The sequence below is a fragment of the Hyperolius riggenbachi genome, chromosome 3 (assembly GCF_040937935.1).
Source record: "Hyperolius riggenbachi isolate aHypRig1 chromosome 3, aHypRig1.pri, whole genome shotgun sequence".
In the NCBI taxonomy this organism is placed as follows: domain Eukaryota; kingdom Metazoa; phylum Chordata; class Amphibia; order Anura; family Hyperoliidae; genus Hyperolius; species Hyperolius riggenbachi.
Window position 1 is genome coordinate 205,907,393 of NC_090648.1, and position 23,064 is coordinate 205,930,456.

Consider the following 23,064-nt stretch of genomic DNA (forward strand, 5'->3'; position numbering starts at 1 on the left):
AGATTAATAAGGCAATGTATGGATGGGATAGCCCATGTAGAGCTTTGTATGACAGTGTAAGGAGTTTCAACTAGAACTTAGAACAGATATAATTGATTTGGAATGGCTCTATGCCCAAACAATTGCAAAAACTTTAGCCTCATCTAACATGATTATCTAGAGCAATAATTTAGAAGCCAGGGGCGTGTCTCTTGCTGTGGAGGGTGGGGGAGGGACAATGTATGGTGCACAACAGAGCAGCACATGTGCTGAGGGGTCACTCTAGAAACATACCAGAGCAGGATCATCCACAAGACAACCTAGGCGGGTGCCTGGGACCTAGTGGGTGTTAAGGGGCCCACCTCCTACCTTACCTGACCCCTCTCCATCTCAACTTACCAAAAGGACTATAAGGGAGTGTCTATGTCACTACCTCGCCTAGGGTGCCACTTCACTTTACTCCATCTCTGCACCAGAAATTGCTAAAGATCCAGCATGCATTGTCAGGCGATGCAAGGGGGCGTTTCATGCAAACACTAGATTGTCACCCGTGGCAGTCTTTATTGGCTGCCCCAGCAGTGTTAAATCCAACATGTGTACTTTACTTTCTTTAGAACAATTCTGTGAATGCAAAAACAGATATTTACTCCTACTAAGACTATTTATAACTTTAACTTTGAGCACTTTAATCAAGTGCATGTAACGTAAGTTTAGTGACTGTTTGCAAATATCTTGAATATTTTGTTTTTGTAACTAATACAATCATATTTTTCTCTCTAGCATGTTTATAAAAAAACATAATTCAAAGAATGATACAGGATTCTTTATATATATAGCTCTTATTAGAATTCATGGACTGCTAATACCACAAGGCTAAAATTGATAATGATAGGAAAATGTATATTCTATACAAATTAATTAGGTTTTAATTGATAAATCAAAGGTCACTGCAACTAATCTTGTAATGAAGGTAAATTAGTGCACAGCAAAATATTCACTAATCCAGTGCAGTGGCAAAAGCCCTGATAATTCTGCTTAGCAATAAAAGACTGGAGTACTTATAATGAGGTTCTTCTGCCTGCTAATTAATTGACACCCTTCTGAATATTCATATGAACTACTATCAACAGGTCCCTAATTGCTCAGTGAAATGGATCTCAGAGGAAAGTAAATCGCCCTAGACTTAATTAAAATAACGTATTCCACATATAATATGCTTAAGATGAGAAGTCTGCAATCTCAATAAAGGGCACCTGACTAGCTTAAATGACATAACATGGCAAGCTGCAACAGAAGAAACAACTGAAAATGTACAGCTAAATCTTTTATTTAGAACAATGTCCACTTTTAGGCTTTTCCGAAAAAGATGTACTTTAATTAAAGGGGAATTATAGTGCTTTAAAAACTTGTAAAACACCTTAACTTGAACATGGAATTTAACTTTCAAAAGAAACATAAATCAGTATCTTTTATTTAGAACAATGTCCACTTGTAGGCTTCTCCGAAAAACATGTAGTTTAGTTAAAGGGGAATTATAGTGCTTTAAAACGTGTAAAATACCTTAACTTGAACATGAAATGTAACTTTCAAAAGAAACATGTTATAAATCAGTATTGCATTACCATATACACCATTACCATTTGCCCCATACTACTTCTCACTATCGCACTAGATCAGAGGTCAGGAACCTTTTTGGCTGAGAATACCATAAACGCCACATACATATTTCTGTGACAGCCATACCATGTTTCAAACTTGGACAGTGCGCATGCGCAGCAGAGGGCTCACGTCCCTGTTGCCATGGTGATGTACTGTATATACAGTTGATCCTCTGGGCAGCGGAAGTGTCCGACACATCTTTCTTTAGCTTCTCTTGGGTTTCAGCAACATCAGCAATTTTCCTGAGAGCCAGACAGGAGAAATACTGACTAATAGCTTGTACAATTAGCTGACTTGGGAATTGATTCACTTTGTAGGGCAGGATCCCTGCACATTGGCCCAATAGGCTGCCTGTCAGGTGACAGGCAGCCTATTGGGCCAATCTCAGTGCGGGGATCTCGTCCTACAAAGTCACTGGACCTGACAGGGTCCAGGGTGGGACAATTGGAGCAGCCCTTAGTTTTGGGGGAGTTTTTGAAAATGTTACCTGTGCTGCCGCACTAAGCTGTGGTGCTAGAGCAGTGTAGCTTAGTGAATCAACTCCTACTGATTTGTCTTTGAGCCAGATGCAGCCATCAAAAGAGCCATAGGTTCCCTACCCCTGCACTAGATTATTCTATACTGCTGTTATAAGTCTTATGTTGATGTAATAAAGCTCAGTTGGGCACAAAATGCCCAACTCCTGCTTTTTACTTGCAATAAACCATGTTATTTTCCTGATCTGGACTTCATCACCTAAAGGACAACTGTAACAAGAGGTATATGGAGGCTGCCATATTTATTTCCTCTTAAACAATTCCAGTTGCCTGGCTGTCCTGCTGATCCTCTTCCTCTAATACTTTCAGCCATCGACTCTGAACAAGCATGCTGCAGATCAGTTGTTTCTTACATTATTGTCAGATCTGATAAGATTATCTGCATGCTTGTTTCTGATGTTATTCAGACACTACTGCAGCCAAATCGATCAGCAGGGCTGCCAGGCAATTGGTATTGTTTAAAAAGAAATAAATATGGCAGCCTTCATATTCTTCTCCCTTCAGGTGTCCTTTAAAGCTTCCCAACTGTAGTACTTTGTAGCAAAGGTGAGATGGATGAGGCCGTTATATTCCTTTACATTGTACAATATCAGCTGATACCATGCACAATCTCTTCTAGTTTGTATTTCACAAACACATATCATTAGTGCTATATATTTTTTGTAACTGAATACAATTTAAAAGAGCTTACTGTTTAATTTTTTAGCAAATATAAATTCACAAAACTACTCTTTGCAGTCGTTTTTAGTATAGAGGGCCCATGTTATTATTTTCCTGCATTCTTCTTTCTGCATGAGAAACTATTTACAGTGGGTTGCAAAAGTATTCGGCCCCCTTGAAGTTTTCCACATTTTGTCACATTACTGACACAAACATGCATCAATTTTATTGGAATTCCATGTGAAAGACTAAGGCCCGGTTCACATTAGCGGTGGCCGTCCGGAATCGCCGTGCCGGAGCCGCACCGCTTGCAGAACGGACGGAACGGACGCACGGCATAGCAATGAAAGCCTAAGCGTCCGTTCACATGCGTCCGTTCTGCCGGACCGGAGCCGGACCGGATCCGGGTCGGATCCGGACTCCGGCCTCCGTTCGAACATGCGCTATTTTTTGATCCGGCTCCTCCGGCAGCCGTATCCGGGGCGGAGCCGGACTGCACCATCCGGCCAATACAAACCAATGGGAACCGGAGAGTGCACAACACACTGGCTGAGAAATCCGGATGTTCTACCCCACTTCCTATGCGGATTGTTGCGGCGATATTGGATGGGGACACATGGGCAAGCATTTTGGAGTGGAGCAGCACAGCTGGATCCGGATCCGGAGATGTTGGCAGCATGTCGCAGGTGGAGGTGAGTGCTAAACAGCAGAGGGCCTGATTCCACAGGTCCCCCTTCTGCTGACCTCCCAGACCCCAACATTTTTTTTGTTTTTTACGTTACTTTTGCCAAACGGATCCGGATCGCATCCTGATGAACACCTGATGCAACCTGACCGGATCCGGATCGGATCCGGATCAGAACCGTACGGTTCCGATCCGGATCCGGTCCGGATCCGGTCAGGTCATCCGGTCCGTTTGGCAAACAACCGCTAATGTGAACCGGGCCTAATACAAAGTGGTGTACATGTGAGAAGTGGATCGAAAATCATACATCATTCCAAACATTTTTTACAAATAAATAACTGCAAAGTGGGGTGTGCGTAATTATTCGGCCCCCTGAGTCAATACTTTGTAGAACCACCTTTTGCTGCAATTACAGCTGCCAGTGTTTTAGGGTATGTCTTTACCAGCTTTGCACATCTAGAGACTGAAATCCTTGCCCATTCTTCTTTGCAAAACAGCTCCAGCTCAGTCAGATTAGATGGACAGCATTTGTTAACAGCAGTTTTCAGATCTTGTCACAGATTCTCTATTGGATTTAGATCTGGACTTTGACTGGGCCATTCTAACACATAGATATGTTTTGTTTTAAACCATTCCATTGTTGCCCTGGCTTTATGTTTAGAGTCATTGTCCTGCTGGAAGGTGAACCTCCGCCCCAGTCTCAAGTCTTTTGCAGTCTCCAAGAGGTTTTCTTCCAAGTTTGCCCTGTATTTGGCTCCATCCATCTTCCCATCAACTCTGACCAGCTTACCTGTCCCTGCTGAAGAGATGCACCCCTGAGCATGATGCTGCCACCACCATATTTGACAGTGGGGATGGTGTGTTCAGGGTGATGTGCAGTGTTAGTTTTCTGCCACACATAGCGTTTTGCATTTTGGCCAAAAAGTTCCATTTTGGTCTCATCTGACCAGAACACCTTCTTCCACATGGTTGTTGTGTCCCCCACATGGCTTGTGGCAAACTGCAAACGGGACTTCTTATGCTTTCTGTTAACAATGCCTTTCTTCTTGCCACTCTTCCATAAAGGCCAACTTTGTACAGTGCATGACTAATAGTTGTCCTATGGACAGAGTCTCCCACCTGAGCTGTAGATCTCTGCAGCTCGTCCAGAGTCACCATGAGCCTCTTGACTGCATTTCTGATCAGCGCTCTCCTTGTTTGGCCTGTGAGTTTAGGTGGATGACCTTGTCTTGGTAGGTTTACAGTTGTGCCATACTCCTTCCATTTCTGAATGATTGCTTGAACAGTGCTCCTTGGGATGTTAACCACTTTACCCCCGCGCGTACGGATTTCTCCGCCCCTTTTTCCATCCTTTCACCCCCAGGGACGGAGAAATCCGTACTCTGCGCACTCCCGCCGCTGTCCGCGCTCCCGCTCGTAAACACGCCGCCCGCCGCTAGTAAACACGGCGCCGCCCGCTCGCCCAGAGATCAACGAACGGGAAAATCCATTCCCGTTCGTTGATCTCAGCCCCGCAATGATCTGCTGCCGCTCGGCTGAGCAGCGCGATCATTGCGAAAAAATAAGCCTCTTTCTACTTCCTGCAAGAGTCCGGAAGGACGCTTGCAGGTCGCATGAAACAAATTGGTAATGTTGCCATCTTGTGGCCAAATAGTAAAACTACACCCTAACCATTTTTTACACACAAATAAACTTGTTTTACACAAAAAATTAACTCCTTACCTCCCACACTCCCCAATTTTTTTTTTTTGTAATTAAAAAAAAAATAAAAAATTTACAATTTAAAAAAAATACATAAATAGTTACCTTAGGGACTGAACTTTTTAAATATTTATGTCAAGAGGGTATAACACTGTTACTTTATAAACTATGGGCTTGTAATTAGGGATGGACGCAAAACTGAAAAAAATGCACCTTTATTTCCAACTAAAATATTGGCGGCAAACATTGTGATAGGGACATAATTTAAACGGTTTTATAACCGGGATAAATAGGCATATACATTTAATGGGTTTTAATTACAGTAGCATGCATTATTTAAAAACTTAAAGGCCAAAAACTGAAAAATAATACATTTTTTCCCACATTTTTTCCTATTTTCCCATTAAAACACATTTAGAATAAAATTATTCTTGGCATAATGTCCCACCTAAAGAAAGCCTAATTGGTGGCGAAAAAAACAAGATATAGTTCATTTCATTGCGATAAGTTATGATAAAATTATAGACGAATGAATGGAAGGAGCGCTGAAAGGTGAAAATTGCTCTGGTGGTCAGGGGGTAAAACCCCTCAGTTGGGAAGTGGTTAAACTTCAAGAGGAAAAGGCTGGCACTCAGTATAAACTGCAGATGTTAGAATATATATGCTGAATGGCAGTAAAACAACTTCAGCAGGAGCTACGTGCTCAAGACAAAAAGAATTCAAACATTGTGGCAACATTATACAAAAAAGAGCAAGAGATGTCTGGCACTGTAGCTTTAATGCGTCACAGCAAGTGTACAAACATATGTGACATGTTATACAGGGACCAAGTCCGTAAACAGGTGGTACTTATCGTGCTCTGCTGAAGGTGGGGAGGCAACTGTGGGCGCCAGTGGGTGCACGGCCTTACAGCCGTTTCGCAATAGGATGACCCTTGCTTCTTCGGAGGCTTATTGTGCACAATGTTCTGGATGGAAGTGACCATTAAATGGCCTGCTTCCGTGAGAGGTCCTGCGTAGTATGACGTGGGGCCCGGCCATAGGGTGGGAATGGAGCGTCCTCGTGAGTGGCGCAGATGCGTCACAACGTGATGGGGGCGCGGATGCGTAACTGCGTACCAATGACGCGTATCTGTGGAGCTAAACCGCCCTCGGGCCGCGTAACTGGGCGGCGGCTGGAGCTGCCGACCAATAAGTGGGCAGGGGGCGGGTGCGTAAACACGCATCTCGGCAGCCAGGCAACAAAATGTAAATGCACATAGCTCTATCCACGTGAGGGATAGGATATATTATCCATACCCCTAATCTTATTAGCTCTGCGTGATAAATCCATATAACACCCATTCATGCCAAAGAACTTAAGCATGTGTGGGTGGTCCCATGCCAAGGAGACATGATTGTGCACGATAAGCCTCCGAAGAAGCAAGGCTCATCCCATTGCGAAACGGCTGTAAGGCCGTGCACCCACTGGCGCCCACAGTTGCCTCCCCACCTTCAGCAGAGCACGATAAGTACCACCTGTTTACGGACTTGGTCCCTGTATAACATGTCACATATGTTTGTACACTTGCTGTGACGCATTAAAGCTACAGTGCCAGACATTTCTTGCTCTTTTTTGTATGAAGCTCCTTGGGATGTTCAAGACTTTGTAAATCTTTTTGTAGCCTAAGCCTGCTTTAAATTTCTCAATAACTTGATCCCTGACCTGTCTTGTGTGTTCTTTGGACTTCACGGTGTTGTTGCTCCCAATATTCTCTTAGACAACCTCTGAGGCCCTCACAGACCAGCTGTATTTGTACTGACATTAGATTACACACAGCAGGTGCACTCTATTTAGTCATTAGCATTCATCAGGCAATGTTTTTAGGCAACTGACTGCACTCAGATCAAAGAGGACTGAATAATTATGCACACACCACTTTGCAGTTATTTATTTGTAAAACATGTTTGGAATCATGTATGATTTTCGTTCCACTTCTCATGTGTACACCACTTTGTGTTGGTCTTTCATGTGGAATTCCAATAAAATTGATTCATGTTTGTGGCAGTAATATGACAAAATGTGGAAAATGTGTGTGTGTCTGTATGTGGAGCAAAACTATCTATATGAGGCAAAAACAACTGTTGCTTATTTTCCATACCTTCATTAGCTGAGTCACTTGAACCTCCCAATATGAGAGTGCTTGAAGAGTCAGTAGGGGAATAGTCATGGCCAGATTTCTGGAAAGGCCTCAAAGGCCCGGGCCATGGGTGGAAACAATCCAAGGGTGCAGCTGCAGCACAAGGGGGTTCCATGAAAATGGTGAGGGGTTGCTACACATGAAAAGGAAGATGATATTGGGGAGCAGCGCATGAAAAAGGGAAACTGATGCCTAAGGGAGTTGTTAATGAAAAAGGGGCAACAGTACATTGATGAAATGGATGGATGGATGAGGAGATGGATGAGGAGACTGCACATGAAACAGGAAGGGTGCTGCTGCATATGAAAGCAGAGCCACACATACGTGGTAGAAATAGCCCAAACAGTTAGCCCGGGGACAGTTCCTGGCAAACTTGGGCTGTGCGTCGTTCGCGTTTAATGCAAATTTTTTGAAAAAAATTTGCTCACGCATTTAACATTAAAGTCAATGGGGACAACCAGATGCCACCATGAACCCTCCCCAAGGTTGTTGTTAACACCCACATCATCCTGGGGCACCCGAGGTGGGGAAGAGCTCCTTCTCCATGGATTGGACAAGGGCTCTGGGGGTTGGGGAAGTTTGGCCTCCCCTCTCCCCCAGAGCCCCCATACCATTGACCATGCAGGCTGGTACAGGTCAGGATGTGAAGCACCACACGGCCAGGGCTCCGCATTCTGGATATCCCAGCCTGCATGGGGGACAAGGTTAAAGAGGCTCTGGAGGCGGACCCTACATCGTTTTTTTTCTTAATGTTTCCCACACTCTACTTTAAAATCGATTTTCTCAAGAACTATAAGGTCTTTTTGATTTTTATTCCTCTTGTACCCACTGTCCTTCTCCACATACACTGCAAATTTCGTGTTTCTAGCACATAAGTGGGTTTTGCTATGACTATGTCAGCCGATCGCGCTGATTGGCTGGCGGGGGGAAGGGAGGGATTAAAAAAAAAAATAGGCATATTTATTATTATTAAAAAAATAAATAAATATTTATAAAGAAAATAAAATAAACATTCTGGGAGCGATCATAGCCCACCAACAGAAAGTTCTGTTGGTGGGCAGAAAAGGTGGGGAGGGAATCACCTGTGTGCTGAGTTGTGCAGCCCTGCAGCGAGCCCTTAAAGCTGCAGAGGCCTTAATTGTAAAAAATAGCCTGGTCACTAAGGGGGTTTAAGACCGTGGTCCTTAAGTGGTTAAAGAAGTTTGATTTTTTTACAATGAAAGCAGTCTGTACTTTGAATATATTGTTATTAATTTATTCCAGCTACAAACTTTAGGTGATGATTCAATGAAGGGGATGCGCTTCTGTGCTGATATATCTGGATGATGAATACCCTTTGGTTATCTTTAATTTGTGTTCGTGAGGAGGAGGATGTTAGGCATCATCCGCTATCAGCCAACCTTATAAGATTGGTTGTAAGCAACTGGCAAGCCTCCCCTTTATTGTTTATGCTGCCAGTTGCAGCTTATGCTACTGAACACTGAAGTGTTTGAGAAGTGATTGTGCTGGAATATTAAATCCATGCTACATGCATTCTTGGCATGTAGAACATAATTTCATGTTTTTTTTTATTCAATAATTAAAATTTCTAGCATTTGATAAATAAAATAATGTCTTTAACTAATTGGATATATTCTTTAATTTGTTTTCCTAGGTGTCCAAATAGAGGTGAGCAGTAGAGACGGGGTCCCAATCACTCACACTGCCTGGGACCTCCAACTGCAAGCTACACCGCAGAGGAGCCAAAGCAATGCAGGCAGCGCCCCAAGTACCATCACCACTTGGAAGACTACCCACATGCTCCTGCCATGGACATATACAAATGAATATTAGCTAGTCAGTCCCATAACTTGGAGCAGAAGTGGAAATTGACATTTGTTGAATTAGAAATAGTTTCTAGCAGTTCCCTCAAGCAGTCGTCCTCCTCAACTCAAGTCCTCTCCCCATGTGATCTCCTAGTCTACTACAGCTCCCCTGGTGCCCCAGCGCATGAAGGCACACCCATAGGATTGACTCCCACCAGTGGGACTGTACCATACATTGTTTTATCATGCTCGTTTTGCACAATGTGGCTGTTATCTGCACTATGTGTTGTTGTTGTTGTTGTACTGTTATTGTCATTATGTAATTATAATCTGCACTATGTTGGTGTTGATATTTGCACTATGCCAATTGCCATGTGTCCGCACATAATTCCGGGTGCGGCGCCTGCCACACTTGGCGAATAAAGATGATTCTGATTCAATCACAAAATGAAAATTAAGATAGAATAAATTATTTCTGTTGCATGTGTGTGGCAAGCATTTGAGCCAGCTGAATTTAGTTCATGTGCTGGAAAATTGTTATGTTGCCGTACTGGGGTTTTTTTTTTCATCTGTTCTGTTGTAACTTTGATCTAACTGACACAATCTGTCCCTTTACAACCACTAAGCTTCTATGTATGGTCTTTGTCCTGAACCATGCTGAGCCATTCACAGGCTTCTGTAAACCTGTTAATGGATGCTGGTGTCCTTGCAATTCCTCTCCAACAAGCAGAGTTTGCCATTCAAAAACCCTGTAGCTTCAAAGGAAGGCAGCTGGAAATGCTTTTTCTGCCTTCTCTTGTCCACATTGCAGACACAAGAGTTGTTGGACTAATATTGTTCACATCTGTGAGGCCACTTATGTTTGTTCACTGTCTTGGTACCATTCTATGGCAAAATGAACTCTGCTTTTCTAGTAGCTGAAAAGTATCATTTAGCTGATAAAACCTGAAATATTTTGGAACTTCATGAATACTACTGATATTCTACTATTGGGCACTGCAAATTACCAAAAGTAGAATAATGGTAAATGGCTTTACCTGACCTACCTCTCACAATAACCCCCCCCCCCCACCCCTAATTAGAGATGTCCCAAACGGTTCGCCGGCGAACGGTTCCAGGCGAACTTTGGTGGTTCGCATTCGCCTACCAAAGGCGAACTTTCCCGGAAGTTCGATTTGCCCCATAATGCTCTATTAAGCAAAACTTTGACCCTCTTCATCACAGTCAGCAGACACATTGTTGCCAATCAGACTGCACTCACTGGTGGAGCCCCACCCCCACCCCCCTTATACAAGGCAAGGTCCTTGAGCCATTTGACTCACTCGTCTGCCTATACTAATTAGTTAAGGGACAGCTGCTACACACTCTGCTAGGGAGATTTTAATTAGCCTCTTGTGCCTCCCTCCTCCCTCCTTCCTAACACTGCTATCTTGTCTAATTTTTCTCTTGACAACTGTTGAACACAAAAGACAAGGCCATGTCTTTTTTTTTAAACTTCAAGATTTTTATTGGAAAGTTTTCAAATGTTTACAAACAGTTGGGTATTGTGTATGACACGTACATAGTTAGTATACTCAATTTTGATGTTATGAAGTCGGACTACAGAGATAATGATGTCGGATAGAACATACACAATAGAGCAAGTTAGTTGTAGGAATAAGAGAAGTCTTAAAAATCATGAAAAGTTGAGAATAGAACATAAAGGAAACTTAAATCATCTACTCAAAACAGTAGGCTTTTATCTTTGAGACAGTAACAGGAACTACAATACAATTTTCCAATAGCTACATAAATCAGTGTTGAGAAATATCTGTGTGTAGCTATATGGTGGCGAATTGGGTATAAATCAGAAATGTTCGACTTCCCCTTCCATAAAGGTGCCTCGAAGTCTGTGTTCCATATTTAAATTGAGGAGGGCCTGTCTTTTTATGTCCTCTGTAGAAGGTGGCGTAGGGTCTTTCCAGTTATGAACTATGGCGTGTCTGGTGGCGCATAATAGGTGGGTGGTTATTAGTCTAAATTTGTGCGGTATTACTTGTAAATCAATGTGGAGGAGAGCTAGTTGCGGGGAGGGGTGGAGTGTCCACCCTATATGCATGGAGATTTCTGTAAAGATGTGGGACCAAACAGGTACTATTTTAGGGCATTGCCACAGTATGTGATATAATGAGCCTGTCTCTCCACAGTTTCTCCAAAACTGATTGGAATCCCCTCTATGAAATTTATGGAGTTTGACAGGCGTGTAGTACCAATCCAAGAAAATTTTTTGAAGAGTTTCCCAATGTGAGGAGCATTTGGAAAATTTAGTCATATGTAGTGTGGCTTTTTGCCATTGATCAATGCTAAGTTTGCTATTCAATTCTCTTGCCCAGTAATCAATATATTTAAATAAACTTTTTTGGAAGTGATGAGTTAAATGGTCATAACATAATGCAATCCCTTTTTTTGATAGCTGACTTTTTTCGAATAATGAAAGTAATGATTTTGGCCAATGTGGTAACTGAAAGTGTATATTGTTTATAAAGTGTCTTAGTTGTAAGAAGGTGTGGAATTCTGAATTTGGGATATTAAATGTATCCTTGATCTGTTGGAAGCTAAGCATTCCTGAGGCAGAAAGTAGTTGTTGAATGTCATTAATCCCCGCAATAGCCCACTCTTTGATGTTGATATTCTCAATTAAGGAGGAGGTGATTTGGAGTGGTATGTGGGGAATTGCGGTATGAGAACTTTGAGAAGGGATAGAGAGAGCGTAGTGCCAGGCTTTAATTGTAGCTTGAATAGAGGGATAAGGAGGGATATTGATTTTATTATTGATACTCCATGCCACCAAGAAAGTGCTGGGTTTATTTTTTAGGATTTTGGCTTCAAAGCTTGCCCACAGTGGTAAATCAGTGTCATTCCACCAAGATTTGGATATTTCTAGTAGACTAGCGTAATATAGAGACTTGAAACAGGGGACACCTAAGCCACCTTTTCTCTTAGGGGTATACAGGGTTGATATTGCTACTCTATGTTTTTTATTTTCCCATAGGTAAGAGGACAGTAGTTTCTGAAGGTCTGTGAAATATTTAGCAGCTGCTCATTTTTCCAGGCTTAGCCCCTGGTTGCCACTAATTAACATTATACTCAATAGTGGCGCTGGGAGCCCACATTGCCCAGTAGCTGTAAGTACCCAAATTGCTACCAGTAAATGTTGCCTTTTTGGATTGTTTTTAACCTCTTAAGGACCACAGGCTTATACCCAGTGACCAGACAATTTTTTTTACAATTCAGCACAGTGCAGCTTTAACTGTGTGCTGCACGGCCATATACTGTAACTTAGCACACAAATGAATCGTGCCTCCTTCCCTTGCCAGCAACAGAGCTTTCTGTTGGTGGCATCTGATTGCTGCTGCTATGTGATTTTTTATTTAAATTAATTTATTTGTATTTATTTTTTAATAAATGTTGCTATTTTGTTTTTAATTTACCTGTCCATATCTGCAGCTGGCTCTGTGCCCCGTCCATACACGCACCCCAAGTGGTTGCTGGAGTAATGTGGGCGGTGTGCGATATTGAAATTTTTGAAAGCTGTCATTGCTTACCTTGGTTGAAAATATGCTGCTTGTCTGATTGTTGATCTTCTTCACTTAAAATTTCTGAGGCAGCAATCTAAAAGGATTATGCAGGTGAGTTATTCTGACTTCATAGTGGCGGCCTGTGCAAAATTAACCTCATCTTTAGTGCAGGAATTAGGAAAGTACTCAAGCTGCCGTAGCCAAAAGAAAGCCATAATATCCAAGCTAGGAACATTTTTTAAAGAAATAATGAAATCTGCCAGTAATGTAATTTTTTCAAACATAGCAAAGAAATGAACAGCGCTACTTAAAAACAGATGTAAATATATTTACTGGTAGCGCGCCCAGGCTATGCATATGCATAGGTAGGTTTTAGTTAGTGTTAGGTCCCCTCCCATGGAGGAAAGACTTCTTTGACAGTGGGAGGGACGAGTACCTAACAAATTGCATTGCAAGCTGTTAGTGGAAACTAACATCCTCCAAGTGGTAGACAGGTTGTATGTGTGCTCATTGTGTATTTGTATCCCATGAGTGGGGTCTGCACTTTTTTGCAGGTAAGCATTCATCTGTTTTTAAGTAGCGCTGTTCATTTCTTTGCTATGTTTGATTTAATTCTGGTCAGCTGCTCCCACTTGTTAGTTTTTCTTTGGTGTATATGCAGAGCCTCTGTTTGGGTTCAAGGTGCGTTTGCAGTTCCTGGGGGGGCTCAGCGCATCTCTGAGCTGAGGCCATTCAGAGGCGGCCTGGTGATGCGCTGATCACACTTTTTATGCGCAATGTAATTTTTTGTTTAGATTTTTTGGGAGTTTAACCTCAGGGTTCTCTTTTTTTTTATAACATCTGTAAAAGTAAGATCCTCTTTGAAGTATTAATTTACTGTCCTCAGTATGACTGTGGTTTCATATTAAAATCTTAGAGCACCTATAATGCCCAAGGGCAGTAAACATCGGGACGGCTACAATAAATCTTGTACCCAATTTTCACACTATTCAGAATGAAAATCTAAAACTTTTTGGGGCTAAAGCTGGAAAGAGGCTGTGAATAAAGATGGTAAAGTGCCTCATAAATAGGAGAGTTTTCCAATGGTGGATGTATGGCAAATATAGGCTGGTAGCCAAATCGTTCCCATAAGTCTGTTTTCCATCATCAGCACTATTTTACTATGGAACTTCATGCTTAAAATGCAACCTAAATTACCACAGGTTATAAACTACAAAGATTTTATCTGAAGACATAGAAATGCATATTTATAATACACATGTAGGCATTAACAATGTAAATTACACCGCCAGCATTCTCTGGTTGTTTATTAATTAGATCTTTAGAAAACCTACATTGCCTCTAGATAGATGGATAATAATGTGAAATATACAAGTATATACATAGTCAGCTCACTGGGGTTTACTCTCGACAAGTAGGTAGGGTGACAAAAGATAAAACAGAAGCTATATAAATGCTTGCTTACACCAAATCTTGCACTTGTCTAGCGAATTTATGCTAGTAAGTGGAGATTACAGAGACGTAAATGCAGGGAACAATTAAAGCAGAAATCCAGTGAATACATAGCCCCCAACTGTCCCTCTTTTGAAGGGTCAGTCCCTCTTTGGGAGCCCTGTCCCCCTGTCCACCCCATGTGTCCCTCTTTCAGGACTTTGTCCTTCTTTATATATATATATATATATATATATATATATATATATATATATATATACTAAAAAATGTGTTTAATTGACTCTAACCATCCTTTAAATTGATATGTTACAAATATTAAATGTTAATATGAAGAAAAATGAACCAGGATGGAAAGGACCAGTGTGGTTTGAATTACAAAACAACATAATTTTCTTATGAAATCTTTATGGTGTGTGTAACTAGGGGTGTGCCGGGGGCGTGACTATGGGTGTGGCAGGGCATGTTTAGGGGTGTTGCAGGGGCATGGCTTAAGTGTCCTTCTTTCTCATCTCAAAAAGTTGGGAGGTATGTAAATATTGCACATTGTTGTATAATTTATTATTTATTTATTGTATTTATAAAGCACCAACATATTACGCAGCGCTGAACATTAGTTTAGGTTACAGACAATATTTAGGGGTGACATACAGCAATGTGACAATACCTGAATACAAGAAAACCAGATCACGCAGCACAGTATGAGTACCAGGTAATGCTTAGTCAGTCGCTGGATGGAGCATGGAGATTAGGCAAGTTAGGTTCACTCAGATGCATAGCATGGGTTTACAGTAATGGAGGTGCATGATCAGGTAGGACACAAAAGGAGGAGGACCCTGCCCAAAGGCTTACAATCTAGAGTATTGATGATATAATTATATAATTATGTGCCAGGTATTTCTCATCTAAATCGTTCCTGGAGCTTTTTGCTCACAGACTTCTGATGCATAGCCCCGCCCCATTGTAGCAAAATGCCATGGCATTCTCTCTACAAGAGATAGACAAACGCCATGGTGTTTTCTTGCAAGGGGGCAGGACTATGTGCCAGAAGTCAGCAGCACGAAGCTCCGAGAGAGATATGAATGAAAAATACCCGGCTGGTAATTATATCATATTAGAACAAGAGGATCCTTACAATGTGCAATATTCACTGGATTTTTGCTTTAAAATGGACCTGAACTTCCTCTCTGCTCTAAAAGATAAGCAACAGCATGATAATCTTTAAAGAAAAACATTTCTTTGTTACAGCTTACAGAACGTCTGCAATAAATCTGCAGTGTGCCTACTTACTGATTTCATGAAAGCAGAGAAAGGGTTAACATCCTGTTTTTACATATTAGCTGTCTGCTAAGACTGCCAAATTTCTGTGCTGACACAGCTGAGAGCTAAAATAACACTTGTGATTACTTACAGATAAGGGGGAATTAGACAAGCTCTTCTTTCTAAAAATATAGGGAAGACCTGGGGACCTGGCAGGCAGTGTGCACAAAGTTTATGAAAATCTGTGTACAATGATACTTAATCCCTCTCTGATCAGATAATGACCTGAGAGAGAGCTACATCAACTAGTGCATCGCCACCTTTAGGGATCGTTCACACAGGCATTGAGTCAGCAGTAACCATTTCAAATCCAGATCTCGTTTCCCACTTATGGACCAGAGCAGTTTTGACGGTTTAGCTATGTGTAACGATCGGTGTCAGCACACAGAGAGAATCTGATTATTGGTGATCTGCAGTATCACCAAGAATACAGATGTATACCTGATTATTGATGATCTGCAGAATCACCAACAATACAAGTATGACTAACCTCTGGACACCCAGTAATGTGTAAGTGTTTTAGTGCAACAGTAGGCTGTCTCCCGAGGGGCGAGAGACGCAGAAACTATGAGCATGGACCACCTGAGGAGCTGGTGGCCTTTGGCTGTGTGTGAACTATCTCCTAGGAGAGGGGATAGAGAGAACCTGGGAGCCAATGATTCCCTGCTATACTGGGAATCAGACTATACTGCAGCCAGAGGACTCCTAAGGGGTAGAGCGCTTGGCAGTACTGCAGAGAGGACTCTCTGAGGAGCGGAAGTCCTGGTTGCAGCCAACACCTGGTGGAATGGTGTTACTGCTAGTGCAGTTAGACTGAGCACTCAGGGAGAGTGACAGCTAGAGTGGTCGGGCAGGCCAGGTTGGCAACACACGAGCAGATCAGGTACAGAGAGAGAGAGACTGATTCGGTAACCGGGTACAGGCATGGTCTGGCAACAGGTAGGCAGATATGCAGAGGTACCGAATCAGAAAGCAAGAGAAAGGTCGACAGAGCAAATGGTCATAACATATAAGTATAACAAAGTCCTAGACTGGGGTGTGAGTTCCTTGGTCTCGACACCCTGGAACTAGTCTAGAGTATAACACATCAATGACACAGTATCCCTAAGCTTGGGTGTGAGGTCCGTGGTCACAACACCCTGGAACTGGTCTAAAGTATGACACATCAATGACACAGTATCCCTAAGCTTGGGTGTGAGGTCCGTGGTCACAACACCCTGGAACTGGTCTAACATATAACATAAACGTTATCTGGCTAAGTGTGAATTCCCAGGTCCTCCTGGTTCTAACACACTGTGAGATCTGACTGGTCTGAGTGCTCACACGTTAGTATTCGCAACGGCAGACAACCAGCAACTGACAGGCAAGAAGTATATATAGTGCAGCGCTCCTCAGCGCCGCCCAGTCCCACTCAGCCAATCACCCACTGCGCTGGGATCAGCTGATCGTCCTGATCAGCTGATCCCTCTCCTATTGACATAAAGGTCCTGCCTCCTAGCGCGCGCGCACGCGTGTGCGTAGCTCTCCATCTTTGTGCGCTACTAGGCTCAGACAAACCATAATTGTGATGTAGGTGGAACTCCGCTCACGGCTCCGTCCACCAACAGTGCAGGAAAAACGGGCTGCTCGAACCCCAAGTCCAGTGCAATAGAAAGTGGATTCCGCACCAGGTCAGTGGAAACAAACTTTGCTTTATTGAATCACGTACATGGCAAGCTAAAATCCATCACCACATGCTGACATGTTTCGGACGTTACATGTCCTTAATCATAGCATTAAGGACGTGCTCAGACAAACCAGACGCATTCTGCTGTGCGGAAACCGCTGGTCTGAACGCGGAGACAGCCGCGCGGCGGTGTCTCCGCAATCCATTACACTATGTCCTTATTTAATCAGCCATAACTTTATCCCTACTTATGACACAGAAATTACATATATATATATATATATATATATATATATATATGTATATATATATATATATATATATATATATATATATATATATATATATATATTTTTTTTATTTTTTTTTTAAGACGAACTATGCTTTCATTGTATTCTATTTTTTCCCTCGAACAATTTTGTCTTCTATGAATTTTAATGGAAAACTAAGGAAAAAAATAGAAAAAAACACATTTCTCAGTTTTACCAATTCCAGTTTAAAAATATAAAAAGTGCTGCTGTAGATAAAAAACACAAATTTTGTTTGGCTATTCTTATTGCTTATCACAAAACTTAGATTATGTTCCTGTCAGAATTTATGGTGAAGATATTTGACTCTGAAATAATGCTACAGAGTGTATTTTTCACTATAGATTGAGAAAATAAAAGTATTTTTAATAGTAAAAATCAATCTCATTAGCTCAGGAAACATATATTCCCGTTCACCAATTAGTGCTGCATCAGATAGTGCCAGAAATGTGCACAGGAACAAGCCCAATCCTGCACAGCACTGCTTCTGCTACAAGACGTATATCTACTGACTTGTGGCTTAGATGAAGCCACAGAGGACGTATATCTACTGACTTGTGGATAAAGTGGTTAATAGCAGTTCTTGGTGTTCATTGCTCAAGTGCTTCAAATGAATGGACAGTGCTTTTTAAATGTCAGTACTGGCTTTTTCTGTTGTTCACGCAAACGCCACAGTGTTAACACAGGGTTGGTTCTAAGATCTTTATGTCAAAAGATGTTTTGACAGCGATGATTATGAATATTCCATTTTTCATTTTTAAAACATTGCATGAGCTGTGGATGAAGTTTCCATGCATTTCGAGGATACCCAGTTTGGAGAACCAGACCCACCAGGATTTTCTTTTGTGAACTAAATTGAGAACTAAAAGCCCCCTAATGAACATGAGTACTCCACAACTATGGTTTTGCCTTCTTAAATCAGAAAACAACACCATGAAAAACAACAATATGAGAAGGAACCAATTAACAGGTAGAATATTTGCATTAATAATTTTAAAATGCATAAAGCACCAACCTTGAGGAAACCAGGTTGATTTATCAAGCACTAGCTGATTGCTCGGCGTTGCCCGGGTATGTATTTGGCTGGTGTTGGCTCTGCATACTTTTTCTAACCCTAACACACAATTACTCACTGACCAAGTTTGTGAGCTTTGCGGTCTTTGGTATCAATAATTTGCATTGACATGAAAAAATCTGATTGGCTGTTTATGGCTCCACACCCTTTCCTGAATTTGAACCCCAGTCACCCATTGACCAACTGTACCAGGTTTGAGGCTTGTGCCATTAACAGTGCAAGAATGGTAGCAATTAAATATTCCCCTTGAAAAGCAATAGGTGAAGTTTGATTCACTTTTGTAGGCTCCACCCACTTTTCTGAATATTAATCCCAGTGACCCAGTGACCAACTGTGCAAAGTTTGAGAACCCTGCCATTAACAGTGTAAGAATGGCTGCAGTTTACATTTTCCCAGTGAAATTTGTATTTGTATCCACCCACTGATGACCCGGCGTTGCCTGGGTATGTATTTGACTGGTGTTGGCTCCGCCCACTTTCTAACCCTAACACACAAACACTCAATGACCAAGTTTGTGAGCTTTGGGGTCCTTGGCATCAATAATTTGTATATTCCCATAGAAATTAAACAAATCTGATGTGCTGTTTGTGGCTCTGCCCCTCTCCAGCATTTTAACCCCAGTCACCTAATGACCAACTGTAGCAGGTTTGAGGCATCTGCTATTAACAGTGTAAAAATGGCAGCAATTTAAATATTCCACTTGAAAATCAACAGGTGAACTTTGATTGACTATTATAGGCTCCACCCACTTCCCTGAATATTAATCTCAGTCACTCAGTGACCATCTGGACAAAGTTTGGGAACCCTGCCATAAACGGTGTAAGAAGGGCTGCAGTTTACGCTTTCGCAGGGAAATTTGTTTTTGGCTCCGTCCACTTTTTGTAACCTGGACACAAAATCACTACTCAATGCCCAAGTTTGTGAGCTTTGGGGTCCTTGGCATCAATAATTTGAATTTTCCCATGAAATGAAACAAATCTGATTCACTGTTTGTGGCTCTGTCCCCTTTTCTGAATTTGAACCCCAGTGACCCAATGACCAACTGTACCAGGTTTGATGCTTGTGCCATTAACAGTGCAAGAATGGCAGCAATTTAAATATTCTCCTTGAAAAGTGACATGTGATTTTTGATTGGCATTTTTAGGTAGTGTTGGGCGAACACCTAGATGTTCGGGTTTGGGCCGAACAGGCCGAACATGGCCGCGATGTTCGGGTGTTCGAGCCGAACTCCGAACATAATGGAAGTCAATGGGGACCCGAACTTTTGTGCTTTGTAAAGCCTCCTTACATGCTACATTCCCCAAATTTACAGGGTATGTGCACCTTGGGAGTGGGTACAAGAGGGAAAAAAATTTAGCAAAAAGAGCTTATAGTTTTTGAGAAAATCGATTTTAAAGTTTCAAAGGGAAAACTGTCTTTTTAATGCGGGAAATGTCTGTTTTCTTTGCACAGGTAACATGCTTTTTGTCGGCATGCAGTCATAAATGTAATACATATAAGAGGTTCCAGGAAAAGGGACCGGTAACGCTAACCCAGCAGCAGCACACGTGATGGAACAGGAGGAGGGTGGCGCAGGAGGAGAAGGCCACGCTTTGAGACACAACAACCCAGGCCTTGCATGAGGACAAGAAGCGTGCGGATAGCAATTTGCGTTTTGTCGCCATGCAGTCATAAATGTAATACAGATGAGAGGTTCAATAAACAGGGACCGGAAACGCTAACCCATCACAGATGTTCATTGTTCATGTTACTTGGTTGGGGTCTGGGAGTGTTGCGTAGTCGTTTCCAATCCAGGATTGATTCATTTTAATTTGAGTCAGACGGTCTGCATTTTCTGTGGAGAGGCGGATACGCCGATCTGTGACGATGCCTCCGGCAGCACTAAAACAGTGTTCCGACATAACGCTGGCTGCCGGGCAAGCCAGCACCTCTATTGCGTACATTGCTAGTTTGTGCCAGGTGTCTAGCTTCGATACCCAATAGTTGAAGGGTGCAGATGGATTGTTCAACACAGCTCTGCCATCTCACATGTAGTCCTTGACCATCTTCTCCAGGCGATCGGTGTTGGAGGTGGATCTGCACGCTTGCTGTTCTGTGTGCTGCTGCATGGGTGTCAGAAAATTTTCCCACTCCAAGGACACTGCCGATACCATTCCCTTTTGGGCACTAGCTGCGGCTTGTGTTGTTTGCTGCCCTCCTGGTCTTCCTGGGTTTGCGGAAGTCAGTCTGTCGGCGTACAACTGGCTAGAGGAGGGGGAGGATGTCAATCTCCTCTTTAAAGTCTCCACAAGGGCCTGCTGGTATTCTTCTATTTTGACCTGTCGGACTCTTTCTTCAAGCAGTTTTGGAACATTGTGTTTGTACCGTGGATCCAGAAGGGTATAAACCCAGTAATTGGTGTTGTCCAGAATGCGCACAATGCCTGGGTCGCGTTCAATGCAGTCCTAGGCCGAAGAGGTCATAGCCTAGGGTCACAACAACCTGTTTATTTGGGCTATTTCAATGGTAGTGATGGTGACGTACATAAATCTCAGCCATGGCCGTTAGCAACGTCTGAATTTCACGAAATGTCTCATGCAGGTAGAAGACATATTGTTAGACTTGGATTCCAAAGATGGGGTCCCTACATCTCTGCAAACCAGAGTTACAGGGGTCCAAAATTGGTAAAATCCCCCATAGACTTTCATTGCCTCCCTATTTCACTTTCCAAAATCTCACATCTTTTCAAAGGGCAATGGCTCAGCAGTACCAAATTTTCTAGCATTGTAGGGACCCTTAGGGGGAACATGACTGGTGAGTTTTGCCACTGCAAAGACTTTAAAGAGGAGATTGACATCCTCCCCCTCCTCTAGCCAGTTGTTCGCCGACAGACTGACTTCCGCAAACCCAGGACGACCAGGAGGGCAGCAAACAACACAAGCCGCAGCTAGTGCCCAAAAGGGAATGGTATCGGCAGTGTCCTTGGAGTGGGAAAATTTTCTGACACCCATGCAGCAGCACACAGAACAGCAAGCGTGCAGATCCACCTCCAACACCGATTGCCTGGAGAAGATGGTCAAGGACTACATGTCAGATGGCATAGCTGTGTTGAACAATCCATCTGCACCCTTCAACTATTGGGTATCGAAGCTAGACACCTGGCACAAACTGGCAATGTACGCAATAGAGGTGCTGGCTTGCCCGGCAGCCAGCGTTATGTCGGAACGCTGTTTCAGTGCTGCCGGAGGCATTGTCACAGATCGGCGTATCCGCCTCTCCACAGAAAATGCAGACCGTCTGACTCAAATTAAAATGAATCAATCCTGGATTGGAAACGACTACGCAACACTCCCGGACCCCAACCAAGTAACATGAACAATGAACATCTGTGATGGGTTAGCGTTTCCGGTCCCTGTTTATTGAACCTCTCATCTGTATTACATTTATGACTGCATGGCGACAAAACGCAAATTGCTATCCGCACGCTTCTTGTCCTCATGCAAGGCCTGGGTTGTTGTGTCTCAAAGCGTGGCCTTCTCCTCCTGCGCCACCCTCCTCCTGTTCCATCACGTGTGCTGCTGCTGGGTTAGCGTTACCGGTCCCTTTTCCTGGAACCTCTTATATGTATTGCATTTATGACTGCATGCCGACAAAAAGCATGTTACCTGTGCAAAGAAAACAGACATTTCCCGCATTTAAAAGACAGTTTTCCCTTTGAAACTTTAAAATCGATTTTCTCAAAAACTATAAGCTCTTTTTGCTAATTTTTTTTCCCTCTTGTACCCACTCCCAAGGTGCATATACCCTGTAAATTTGGGGTATGTAGCATATAAGGAGGCTTTACAAAGCACGAAAGTTCGGGTCCCCATTGACTTCCATTATGTTCGGAGTTCGGTTCGAACACCCGAACATCGCGGCCATGTTCGGCCCGAACCCGAACATCTAGATGTTCGCCCAACACTACACGTGACCCGTTCGGCCAATCACAGCGCTAGCCGAACGTTCGGGTAACGTTCGGCCATGCGCTCTTAGTTCGGCCATATGGCCTAACAGTTTGGCCGAACACCATTAGATGTTCGGCCGAAACCCGAACATCACCCGAACAGGGTGATGTTCTGCAGAACCCGAACAGTGGCGAACACTGTTCGCCCCCAACACTATTTTTAGGCTCCACTAACTTTTCTGAATATTAATCCCAGTCACCCAGTAACCAGCTATGCTAAGTTTGAGAACCCTGCCATTAACAGTGAAGAAGGGCTGCGGTTTACAATTTCCCAGAAAAATCTGTTTTTAACTCCACCCACTTTTTGTAACATTGACACACAGTCACTACTCAATGACCAAGTTTGTGAGCTTTTGGGTTCCTGGCATCAAAATTGTGCTAATGGAAGCAGTTTATCCAGCAAAGAAATCTGGCTGTTTTTGGCTCCGCCCCTTTACTGAATTTGAAACCCAAACACTTAACGACCAACTGTCTCAGGTTTGAGGCTTCTGCTATTAACAGTG